Source organism: Malus sylvestris, chromosome 5 (assembly GCF_916048215.2).
Source record: "Malus sylvestris chromosome 5, drMalSylv7.2, whole genome shotgun sequence".
Classification (NCBI taxonomy): domain Eukaryota; kingdom Viridiplantae; phylum Streptophyta; class Magnoliopsida; order Rosales; family Rosaceae; genus Malus; species Malus sylvestris.
The window spans coordinates 20500229-20513803 of NC_062264.1; the positions used below are offsets into that span (position 1 = coordinate 20500229).

At 35.2% G+C, this 13575-nt stretch overlaps 1 pseudogene; it reads right to left on the bottom strand.

Annotated features, from left to right (window-relative positions):
• Window positions 1-569: 569 nt before the first annotated feature.
• On the bottom strand, window positions 570-6305 carry LOC126622628 (telomere repeat-binding factor 1-like; annotated as a pseudogene).
• Window positions 6306-13575: the final 7270 nt, after the last annotated feature.

Sequence of the window (13575 nt, forward strand, 5' to 3'; positions counted from 1 at the left end):
TTGCTCTTGCAATTTCAAATGCAAAAGTGGATAATCACCCCCCTAGGAAGTTTAGTATTGAATTGTTGCACCCTTATGCACCAACACTGGTTTGGTGAAATTCATCATATCTATCGTAAAAAGAATTTTGTTGCTAATGATTTGGCTCATTTAGGTTTGTCATGCAGTTTAGGTTCAGAGTTTTCTGAGCAAGCTCCTCATTCTTGTCATTGGTTACCAATTGCAGATATAGCTGAAGTTTCATGACCTCGTCGTGATCTTGTATTGTAATCTTTCTTTTTCTTTCAGGGCCATGCCCAGTTGTCAACCAAAAAAACAAAACAAAAAAAAATTTATTCGCCATTTTAATATGATATTCAATTGGAATTTTGAGTTCCTTGGGGAGAAATCCGTAAAATTAGAATTTTGAATTTCTTGTTTTTTTAACAAAGAATTTTGAAAATTTTTAAATTGTAGTCTCTGTCTTTGTTGTCGGGAGAAAAACTAAGGTCAGTATTCGGAACCGTTGCGATATTCCAACTGTATTGCCGGCAATCGTCATAATAACATAAATATAAGCTCAAAACGGTGGGGGCAAAAACTATATCATTGAATCAGACTAAACACTACGATCCAGAAGCATATACATCTTGTTGCTATATGAATGAACTAACCCAACCAATGACAGCATGCCCTAAGCCCTCGAGTTAGTAGGGAAGACCCCGCTCTAAACGGGCGGAGAGCAGGGCGGCGCAAGAGTCACCTTCGAAGATAAAAGTGATAGCCGCCTCCTCCTTTCTTTAAGGCCAAGAAAAACAAGGTAAAGAAAAAATAACAAGACAATTACAAAAAACTTTTCTATCCCACTGTGAGTCCTAATTTTCTGCGTTACAATGCAGATTTATGGTTTGCAAAAGGAAATGAACAACTGCCATGAACCAGACGGGTCTCAATACCTACCTTCCTACAATGAAACTAATCAAAATACAAATCACCCATCTCTGTGTAGGTGAATTTGATAACATAATTTACAATTACAATGAAACATGCGCCGGTCCCAAGAAACTTCTGGTTCATTGCTCTTTCATGTTTCGAACTTCAATCAGGGACGATTCATCTGGCATATATTGACAGGAAAGTAAAATCAAATTCAAAAGCTTGGTAGAGATAATGAGACAAAGTTACAATCCAATTACCGTAAACCCTGTTTAGACTAATAACGATGGAGAGAAAATGTTGTGGGCATGTGTGGCTTCATTATAATCATTAAACAAAAAAATAAATGCTGAACTAGAACGACAGCCAGATACATACTCGAGTCCAACAACAAAGTTACATTACGCGCTTCACACACACACATATATATTACAAGCATCTACAAATACACAATATCTTTGTTGGTTGGAGTGCAGTTACGAAGAGAGAGGTTTTGTGCAAGGAAGGAGACTGAATTGGTTGAGAGAGAGAACCAAGCAGATGTTGAATTCAGGGGAAAAAGAAAAACCAAGTAATGTATAGTCATCATGTTATCTTGCATTCGGCCCAGGTTGCACACGCAATTTTCAATTGTGGAGAATAATTACCGTCTATTGGCTTTTTATCCAAAATTGTTCCTGAAATTTGCGTAACTCCTCAATTTGGTCCCTAAGATTTGAAATCAATAGAGGTGGTCCCTGAGTTTGTCCACCACCAATCATTTTGGTCATTGCTTGAAAAATCTCCATTAAATAAAGATAAAATGACAAAAATACCCTCAAATTTTGTCAAATCATTTTGGCCCATTGTTTATTAAATTGAGCATATTTTTGTCATTTGGTCCTTATTTAACATAATTTTTCATGGAATGACCAAAATGCCCATTGTTTATTAAATTGAGGGTATTTTTGTCATTTGGTCCTTATTTAACATAATTTTTCAAGGAATGACCAAAATGATTGACGGTGGACAAACTCTAGGACCACTTCTATTGATTTCAAATCTCAGGAACCAAAGTGATGAGTTATGTAAATTTTAGGGACCATTTTGGCTAAAAAGCCTTGTCTTTTTGCCAAAAGCAAGCATAAACTCAAGCCAAGATTATAAACTCACAACTTAAGCATTTCAACTCAAGACAAGACAATAAATTCACTGTAAAAAAGATAATATGCTATGTGAACTTTACCATCTTCGCAGCATTTCTTCCTTTAGTGTCTTCATAGCTGCATCTGCAAAAGCTTGTGCTGCTTCTGCATCAGCTTCAGCAGCCTCAGCCTCCCTGGCTGCCTCTTCGGCTTCAGCAATGGCAGCTTCTTCATCTTTCACTGCTTGAGCAGCAGCTAAAGCAGCTTCTTCGGGGGTCATAGTCCTCATCTTCGCAAGCTCCAAATCAATTTGGGCTTTCATCAGGATAGCCTCATCATTGTCAAATTTTAGGGACGCCATGTCTTCCCTCAAAAGGAGACGCCATTGTCTCCCCTCAAAAGGATTTCTTCTTTTTTCATAAAACGCTGGAGTAGGTGCACCTGCATCTGCGCTTTACCTATCAAAACAAAAACCCAAACTAGAAATAAGATCAAACTCCAACAACTCTAATCATATTCAATTCCAGGGTTAACATCTCTTGAGGAATATCATGGCTTCAACTAGTGTCCTTTCTTTTTTTTTAAATGAAAATCCCAATTGAAGCACATGAACAAGACGGTATTGTAGACTAAGTAAATTATATATCCAAGTACCAGCAAGCATTAAGTATCATAATATCCTCGATATTTCTCCTTCTAGCAAGAATCAGCATTAGATAAAAAGGCTGTTTTTTTTTCTTACACAGTACACTTCGTTCAAAATTTCCATCCAACTTCCGCCGATATCAATATTTTCTTGATTTCCATCAACACTACTTTTACATTGTAAATATTTTCATCAATATCCATATTTAATATCAGAGAAAACCAAATATAAATCATATTTATAAGCAGAATATGACATTACTTTTCCATTTTTTGTCCAATGTGATCAAAGATTCTCAAGCCATAGCCAAACTCTCTTGAAGCTGTGAATCATAAATCATTTCATAATGCTTCATTTACATATGTAAAAGTTGGTTTGGTAGAGTATGGTATCAAATAAGAAGATATGGGTGGCTCACATATGATGATTTCGATAAACCTTTAATACATGGAATAAATTAGAATTTTACACAATTCAATCACCAATATCTTCTTTTGACAAAAAAAAAAAAAAAAATCACCAATATCTTCACTGCATTCAAAGTTTGGGGAACAATAAACCGTCAATATAAAGCCCTTTTTTTTATCTACCAAATCTAAGAAAAACTAAGGTGAAAATCTCAGTAAATCATTGTACTACCATGTAAAAAATAAATCCAATTATAGGTGTCAACATGAAAAATGGGACCACGAAACAAGTTAAAAACATAAGAATAAACCGATTGTATCAGAAACCAGCAGGTTAAGCCCCCGTTAAACCTATATCATGGAACCGGTACAGAAGCTGAGATTGGACTGAAATGCTTATCTTAAAGCCCTAAACCGTAATAGAAAATCCAATAAGGGGGGGGAGGAGGAGAATTGGGGTAGGCAATAGAAGGAAAGAGAGAATCGAATTCATGGAAAAGAAAAATACCGATTTGGACCTCTGCATCCTTCACCCCAAAGCAAGAGCACTGTGTTCTCTCCCAACTTTGTTTTTTGGCCTTCTCACCAAATCCAACAATGAAAACACGAAGGGGAGGGAGACAACTAGGTATAAAGAGGAAAGGTGGACCGAGAAAAGCAGGAAAACCAAGGAAGTGTTGTACTTTTATGCGCAAACGGAAGCGAATTCTAACAAAGTACCAATATCAACGTCGTAGGTGAAAGCTAAAACAAACAATCTCAAACTAACACAAGAGATTTACGTGGTTCGGCATAAAGCCTACGTCCACGAGCAAAGCACAGCGAGGAATTTCACTAAACAAATGGAGATTACAAAAGAGTGTTTAAACTCTCACAACCCAAATCCCACAAATTACAAACCCTAAACCAAACGAGTAGAGAACCCAAAACTAACGGAGAACATTCTCCCAAATTGCTCTCTAACTCACAAACTCACAAATTGACTCTCACCAAATTCGCCAAACAAATGAGCCACACTAAATACACTAACCCTAAGGTCCTATTTATAGTGCATAGGACTTAGGTTACAATAAGAATCCTAATAGGAAATAAATTCAAATCCTAATCAAATAGGTAATTAACAAAATCTCTCCACCAAGGAAACTAACTAAGAAGTCAAAACCAAACCCAAATAGGACACCAAAACCAAATAGGTAACAGAAACCTAATTTATTGCATCATCCTAATTTTGAGCCAAAAACCTAAAAGGAAGATAATGTATGACTCAAAACGTAAAATTATTTTTAATTCAAGATGTCCAGATACCGATTTTATTCAAATAAAGAAAAAGTTCGGGAGATTTACAGGAAATACATCACGCAAAACTATTTTTATTGAATTTAGAGAGCATAAGAGAAGAATCTACCTGCACTCGTACAAATGGAATGTTAAGCAGTGACCAGATTGCCAGAACCGAGGCAAAAGGCACTACATGGGCCATAGAAAAGTGCAATTTATCAAGTGATCAATCAGATCTCGAATGATTAAATCAGAGAAAATCTAGGATAAAAAAACCAGCAAGACTGTTTAATTAGTTATCTTCTAAACCTCATTAATTAAATCTGGAAATTACCATGTAAGGGAATTTCAATCAGAACAAGTATGAAGTTGCCAATCACCTATGAAAATGTGTTCCCTTCATGTAGAGCGTAAGTTGACAGTTATTAAAAATTATTATTATCATGTGGCACGTGTAGCTCCAGTTAAGGTGAACATATGCTCCCACACCCAAAGTGGCAGTTTGATCACCCATACCCCTTTGGCCCCATTATTGAACTTTCTAGTACTCCAAAAAACACAACTAAGCCAACCACCCTCATCTAAGAATACTTTAGTTTGAACAAATCCCAAGTATTTTAGAAGTGTTATATACTGCTAGGCATGCAGCATATTCCCATATGATCCTTGTTTTTGGAGTACCCATTCCAATATGATGACAAACCTCGGAAAACCTAACCTTTTTATGTATGTGCACATCATTTGATTAATTACCGAACAACAATCAAAAACCACATTGCATGCAACAATTCTGACCCTTTAAATCCAACTTGTTTGTAAGTGCATGAAAATAACAACTCCATACACATTAAGAAGTCTTTAATTGTTTGTTCCACAAAAAGCACATAATCTAACACCAAAAGACCATAAAGCTAAATATATAGGACACAACGTTTATTAGACCACAAAATATATTTACCTTAATCAGTTTACAAAAAATTTAAAAAGAGAACTCAACTAGTGAACTTGTTTACCACAAAATATAATTAGTCCACAGTAAACTACAAATTAACATATAAGATTACTTGTCCCCATTATTTAGCATTTCAAATTATGAAAAATTTTAAAAGAGAACTCAACTAGTGAACTTCTTAATCTTAATGAGTATAACAAACAAAATCTCCTACATGTTAACAAGAGAGATGCAATGCTGGGTCCATTCCATTTTTTATATCTTCATATAGTTCAATCAGTCCTCCAATTTTAAAATGAAGTCACTAATCTCACACAGCTAACCAATCTAAACCCTTCAAAATGTCATGAATAACATTAACAAACAAATCAACCTGCTGAATCGCACAAGACTTATTTGTCTCAAAACTGAACAGAATATTTCAGATGGGCAATATTTAAGTATGAGAATGGCAATGAATTCGAAAGTCAAGAAAACTGTCTAACCTCACAATAGATTTTCTGGGACCAGAAATCTGCTGGGTCCCACTGGAAATTGAAATAGGCTTAGCTTCCATGTTTTCATCATCGCTTTGAGCAACATTACTGAGAGCCATAGAGTTCTAAGTGTTTTCTTAGCCTTCTCTCGAAAGCCCCATCCATTTGCCATGACACTCATATTTCTCCACTTATCCTACCCACGATAGATACAAAATAATGTAAAAATTGATAAAAGCATCAGTGAACTTCATATCTAACATCATGAGTATTATGATAACAAGTAAATAGTGTTAAAAGAAACCTTACCTTAAGATCTACATTTGAACGAGTATACAGAACACCACTAAATTCTGGATGTTTAAGTATGGTCCGCCATTTTCCTGCACCATGTTTAATAACTCCAGCTTTAAGGGCTGATTCTTCTTCTGCCATCCATTTCTGCTTAGGAGCACCCACAGAGGAACTCTGCCAGAGAATCAATCTGCAAAGCCTTAGTGGTCTATATTAGAGCCTACACCCAAGGAAAAAACTTGACATAAGAAAACACATCAAAAATCAAAAAACGAACATCAGTAAACGTTATAATCAAACAGAAGCAACTGTAAAATTGTATTACAATAAACGCCTTCAAACATGGTTTGTATTTGGATCTAGGATTTGAATTTCAGATCCACATTTGTTTTGATGCATTCGAAATGCAACGATTGTAAAGTATCTTGTTTGAAGGCCAAAACAAACAAATCAACAGTTTCATTCAACATTTAAAAAAATTGACACATTGAAGCTGTATCACAGTTTAGTAAAGTTTCCCCACTACTCCTCAATACTCAAATGTGGACACCAGAAATACCAAATTTTACATAATAAAAACAATAATTTTGTAACTTAATACTCTATTTTAAAATAATAAGATTCATATTCAAACCTAAAAGCATCCACAACAAAATTCAACAGCAGAATGTGAAATTTCATATCCCACAAACAAAACGAACCCTAAATTCCCAATACTTATTCAAAAGGGAAACCCCATACAATTCAATTTCTCAATCAAATATCACAAGTTTGTTCAAATCACGAATCCAGACAATAAGAATCGAAATTACACGAAGGGAAAGGGGATTAAGGCACAGACAATTACCAGAAATAGTCGTCTAATTCACCGAATTATGGTTTGAATTCGATTCCAAGTTTAATTTCTATTCGATATTCAGGGGCTCTGAGATTTGATTTGAATTCAGTTCAGAGGGTCCGGCGCCCGCCCGGGGGGGGTGGGGGGGGCGGCCGGGCGGGGCGCGAAGGTGAAGGCGTTGGTTGCTGCTCTCTCGCGTCCACCTGGGATTTTTGCGGATCGACACGAAAAATCAGTTTCAGGCCTTGCTGGCCAAGAGTGACAAGCAAGTTCCGTTCTATTTTGACATGTACACAAAGGCCACTCATGCGGGTCCGGAGCTATTTATCTGTTGCCACACATTAGGGCATCCATAGTTTCCAAGTTTTATTTTCTTTTTCAGCGGATGATGGTGTTCCAAACTTGGGACTCATTTAAACATGTTGAAATATTATTAAACTCCTAATTAATTTTCAATTCAAACATTTCCTATATAAAAAATTAAATTGTAATAAGTTTGTACCCATAAAATTTTTTTAAAAATATACGTATCCATTCTTAAATATACCAATTTGTTAAAAATGTACTGACATACCATAACCCGGAATATTCACTAAGACTCCGAATCAAGTTGTGATGGCCGACACCTGAAAAGTGACGAAGCCATAAAGTATAGTGATGTGGAAAATATGAACAAATTTAAACCTAAAAGTGTCTAAAGACAAGAGTGTGTTGTGAGCGGGAATGAACTCATTTCACACGCAATGTCAGAGTATAAGTAAAGTACAGTAGTGTGGGTAAGGATTGTACCCTCAGAGATAGCCACCTATACTGAAATTTGTCAAGAATCCTCGTTAATACGAACTTTCATCAGCTAAACCTGGATAGGCGAAAAACAGAAAACATGAGTGGGCAAAAACAAAGTTTTTTGAAACCATTTCTCTTTTCAAAAATAATAACCCATCACCGTAATACCCGTATAATTTCCCAGAAAATAATAATACATACGTATAAAGAAATCAGGCTCGAAAGCAATGAAAACCAAAGTATGTGCCTATGTAAGCCAGGTGATGTAAATCTATATAAAATAATATATCAGCCAGAGTCACCTAACGTGACCTATAAGGCTGAATCTATAACTCATAACCAATTCCTGCAAACGAGTTGGAACCATCTAATGTGGTATGTACAACAGGCTGGTTGTAAATAAATACGCTCAAGTGCTACGATCACGTGAAAGTTGTGCGAAGTATCGCAAGTCACCTACGAGTTGAAACCACCTTATGTGGTCTATACGACAAGCTGGCACCTGCCTTGGATCCAAGGTGAGCATACGGTGTGGGAAGTGAACGATCATGTGAAGGTTAAGCCTTTGCCTCGGGCGGAGCACTAACACCGGGGTGCAGGATAATGAGTTCTAAATACATTTACGCATAACCATACACAATGCAACCACTATCATCGTAATGTACTCACCTAAAGCTTACCTAGGCCTCCGCAGTATCATTCCATATTATGCAAAACTATACTAATGCAAATACTAAGATATAATGGATCCTTGACATGGCATTTAATTCATAAATTCATTTAAAAACAGTTTCTGGAAATCGTAAAGCATATATACATATATATAGAAAACAAAAGCCCACTCACCTGGAGTTCACGCTACAACTCCCTAGCACGAATATCGAGGCGTCCCGAACTATCGGCCCCTAGAACAATTATCAAATCACATCTCAGAATTCTTATCAATAAAATATATATAACTTACGTAAACACATCCTTAAGGACGTTCTAGAATGATTTGAGACCAAAGTCGGTAGGTCTTACGTAACTCGATCTGGAAGATTCGCTCCTCGGATTTCGGATCAATAACTTCCAAGGATCCACATTATGCTTTTAAAATATCATCCTAAAATTTCATTATGATCCAATGGTTGGATCTCCGCCAATTGCAAATTCAAGTGGCGGTCAACGTCTTATTTTGTACGAACTTACAAATCCAATTTGGGAAGATCCGTGCGTCGGATTCCTGATCCGTAAGTTCCCATGATCCTCAAATATTATGTACTACAACATATTAAAGTTTGGTGACGATCCAACGATTGGATCGTCAATTCATATTTTTAGTAAGTAACGCACCTTAATCAAACTAGATTCATAATAATCAAATCACATCATATGGATATCAAATTTGAGATCAATATATCGATTTAACGTAAAATAGCATTGGCGGTCCACTGGCCATGCGCCGCCACTGGTGGCGGTCGGCCGTCCCGACTCGTCGAAAAATTCAATTATTTTTAAAAATTCTCAAACTTCATAGAAATAAAGATCTCAATGAGTGAAACAACTTTCATACCTGTGACTAAGGCCAATTTGGCCGGGAAAAGCCCAAATTTTGCCACGAACCTCCGGAAACCCTAAAAGGGTGAACTTCAATTCGTCCCTTTCGTCGCTCCGCTGCCCACAATGTTGATTGGGCTTTGTTCCTAGACACCAAAGACACCTAAAGATGGTAATGGTTGACGGAAGAGCTTGCAGAAACGACAACGATTCGCTAAAGAACCCACGGCGCCGTCGGGGTTGATCTTCATAAAACATGGATCCAATCTCGTCTAACTTGGACATAAATGAAAAGGAAATGAAGATGGGTCATTCTCCTATTAGTGGTTCCTTTGAATCGTCGGAAAAATTGACGGAAATGGCGATGGAATTGTGTAGAAATTTGGGTCAAGGAACCAGGTCACGGTTTCGAAACGAGTCAAAGGGGAGAGCTCCTGATCCGCTGCTTTCTCCCTTTCTCCTTTCCCCTCCTTTCTTCTCTCCCCCTATTCGTCACTCACTTCTCTCTCTTCTCCCCATTTGCCTTCATCTCTCCCTCATTCTCTCCTTAATTTCCTATCTCCACCGCCTATCACCATTTTTCTTTAATATGGGCCACACATGTGGCTCCAACAGATTTTTGTCCAAAAATCTAGAGCATTCTAGAATTTATTAATTTACAATTTTACCCTCAACTTTAAACGTTAATATCTCATTCGTTATAACTTCAAATTGCATTCCGTTTGCACCCACGCATCCATAGCGATGAGTACTACAAGAATACGCCAAGAAAACGAACCTTACATGACACGACACGGTAGTCAACAAAAGTCAACAATTTGCCTTGAAGGGCATTTTCATAGCTTTACTTATTAAAATTATATAAACCGTAAAATTGGGATACATGTACCCTTTTTTAATATAAAATGTAACCATTTTTTTATAAAAAAAATTCATTCAATCTTTTCTCTAATCCATTTTTTTAACTTATATAGGTACATTCTATTTCGTTGATTTGAGAATGTATCCATGTCAAGGTCAAGTTTAATAGAAGAAATTTAATAATGTTATTAAGCCTAAATCCTTTTTTTTGTGCTTTTGAAAAATGTACCCATGTTTTGGTACAATAAATTTTTGGTTAGTTTTGATAAATGTGCCCGTGTGTGTGTGTGTGTACACAATATATTGAAGAGTATAATTCATCTTTAATATTTTAAATCCCATAATTATGCATGTTATTTGAAATCTCATTAATATAAATAACTTCATTTTTAATTTAAAAATATGATAACCTACATAAAAATACATTATTACATTAATATCAGGAACTTCGATCAAAAACTAAAAATCACAAATGTTTCAGTCAAAGAACATTAGTAGTTAGGGATCGCATCCAAAGTGTCCCTTCAAATAATCTGATCTAGTTAGTCTCAAATAAAAACTTCAACTTTTTCTTGTATGCTAGAAACATAAAATTACAAAACTAGATGTTAAGCGACTAGCATTTGGTTTACTAATTAATAATTGTCTTCATGTGGTTAAGAAAGATTCTTATATATATGTTCGACTTACAGATACAAAAATTGTTTATATACGATGAGTTTGATACGTAGATGTAGTTGGCCATTATAGTGAACAAACTATCTGCAATTCGCCAATTCCCCATGCGTTATGATAATTATTATTTTTATTATTATTATCTTTCATTTCTTCACAAGGTATGAAAAGTATTTTGAGGAACCATAATTTTTTTTCTTTCTGTTTTTGCTAACACTCAGATGTATTTTATAAGGAATGTATAAATTTGAAATCTTAATAATAAATTTCCAATTATAAGATATAAGGATAAACTCAAACATCTTAGGTTAGTGTCAATCCATTTCACATGATTAATTTGAATGACATTCAATTGAATCGAATTGATAAGGAATATGTACTTAATCATAAATGCCCATATATAAGATATAAGGATAAACTCAAATATTTTAGGTTAGTGTCAAGTCATTTGACACGATTTATTTGAATGACATTCAACTTAATAGAATTAATAAGAAATGTAAATATAGAATCTTAACCATAAAATTTTAATTATAAGATACAAGAATAAACTCAAACATCTTAGGTTTGAGTCAAGTCATTAACATGGTTAGTTTGAATGACATTCAACTGAAATAAATTGATAGGATGAAAACCAGGGCATCCTAAATTTTCAATATTTTCTTTTCTTTTTCAATGAAGGAGAGAAGGGCGATTCGAACTTGGGACTTATTTAACTATTGCTCATGATCACTTAGAGTCCCTCTTCCATCAATAGGAACTCCCAGCCCGTCCACCACACACCTAGCTAGCCTTTCTCGCAAGAACATCCACAATGGATCTAGTACGCTTTTGCAAAAACTCATTGCAATAGAAAATCATTTAGTTATCTAATTGTGACGTGATAAATAGAAACATAGTGTTTTTAATAAAAAAAAAAAAGAAGAAATTTTCACAATAAAAATCAAGTAACAAACCATTTTCGATTTGAGTGAACTCTTACAAGGATGACTTATGATTAGTAATGACGGAAAAATAAACAGTTTAGATTACAAAAAACATTGTGGAGCATGCCAGAGAAAGTAGTTAATGTCATATTAATTATGTTACTAATTATTGTTTGAGCACTCCTGTGTTATTATCTTTGTATTTCATTTTTTCACAAGGTATGAAAAGCATTTTGAAAAATTCAAGTATAATTTATAAGGAATGTACAAATATGGAAGCAAATACAATCTTAATCACAAATTTCCAATTATTAATATGAAGATATACTCAAACATCTTAAGTTAGTGTCAAGCCGTTTTGCTCGGTTGACTTTAGATGGCATTCAACTAAATTGAATAAAATAGGGTAAAAGCATGTGGTTCATGTTAGATTAGCTTGGCATGGACTAAGTAGTAGTATAATTGTGAAACGTTTGATGCAGTACCTAACTAGTTAGAACTAAATTTTTAGTTTTTAGTTTTAATAATGAAAACTTCTACTTTCTTGTCTATAAAACTCAAAATGCACTCTATAAATAAAAAGGAAAGCGAAAATCAGATCTTATGTCAAATACCAAATAGTCAAAATCCTGAATTCTGAACCTTTCCCATCAAAAAGCTGAGTTTCAACAATATCCTGGGTTTTGAAGTGCAACAAGTAGAGTTCTCTAGAACATTGTTGTAATCGAGTGCACATTATACAACCAACTTTCCTTGCAAGAACACTTAAGCAAACAGCAAACCATATACCGTCCCAATTTACTCTCTTTTTCATAAAACCATATATTTTGAGTATTTTCCATTAGAATTTCCCAATTTTTAAGAAATAGCACTAAACAACAACCAATGTAAAAGAGATTAAAAGTTGAAGAACAAAAAGTGAAAACAATGTCTCTAAATGATGGGAGAGGTTGAAGAAGAAGAAGAAGAAGAAGAACACTTAAGCAAACATCAAAGCATATACCGTCCCAATTTACTCTCTTTTTCATAAAACCATATATTTTGAGTATTTTCCATTAGAATTTCCCAATTTTTAAGACATAGCACTAAACAACCAATGTAAAAGAGATTAAAAGTTGAAGAACAAAAAGTGCTTTCCTTGCAAGAACACTTAAGCAAACAGCAAAGCATATACCATCCCAATTTACTCTCTTTTTCATAAAACCATATATTTTGAGTATTTTCCATTAGAATTTCCCAATTTTTAAGACATAGCACTAAACAACCAATGTAAAAGAGATTAAAAGTTGAAGAACAAAAAGTGAAAACAATGTCTCTAAATGATGGGAGAGGTTGAAGAAGAAGAAGAAGAAGAAGAACACTTAAGCAAACAGCAAAGCATATACCGTCCCAATTTACTCTCTTTGTCATAAAACCATATATTTTGAGTATTTTCCATTAGAATTTCCCAATTTTTAAGACATAGCACTAAACAACCAATGTAAAAGAGATTAAAAGTTGAAGAACAAAAAGTGAAAACAATGTCTCTAAATGATGGGAGAGGTTGAAGAAGAAGAAGAAGAAGAAGAAGAAGAAGAAGATGCCCAAAACTCGCCGAGATGGGAATTGAAGCTTGGCATCCACGGCGGTCACAAGAGCTTGGCATCCATGATGATCACTGAAGCATTGGGCATCCATGATATCACTGAAGCATTGGGAATTGAAGATTGCAAGAACGAAAGCCCAAAACTTGCGGAGGCACAAAGCGGGGAGGCGCGGAGGGTAGAGATGGTCTGAGTAGTCCGCTCAATTTTGAGGGTTGTCTCACTAAGACTGTATAGAGAGGCGTTTAGTCTAGGCGAATCTCTCTTAGTCTCAT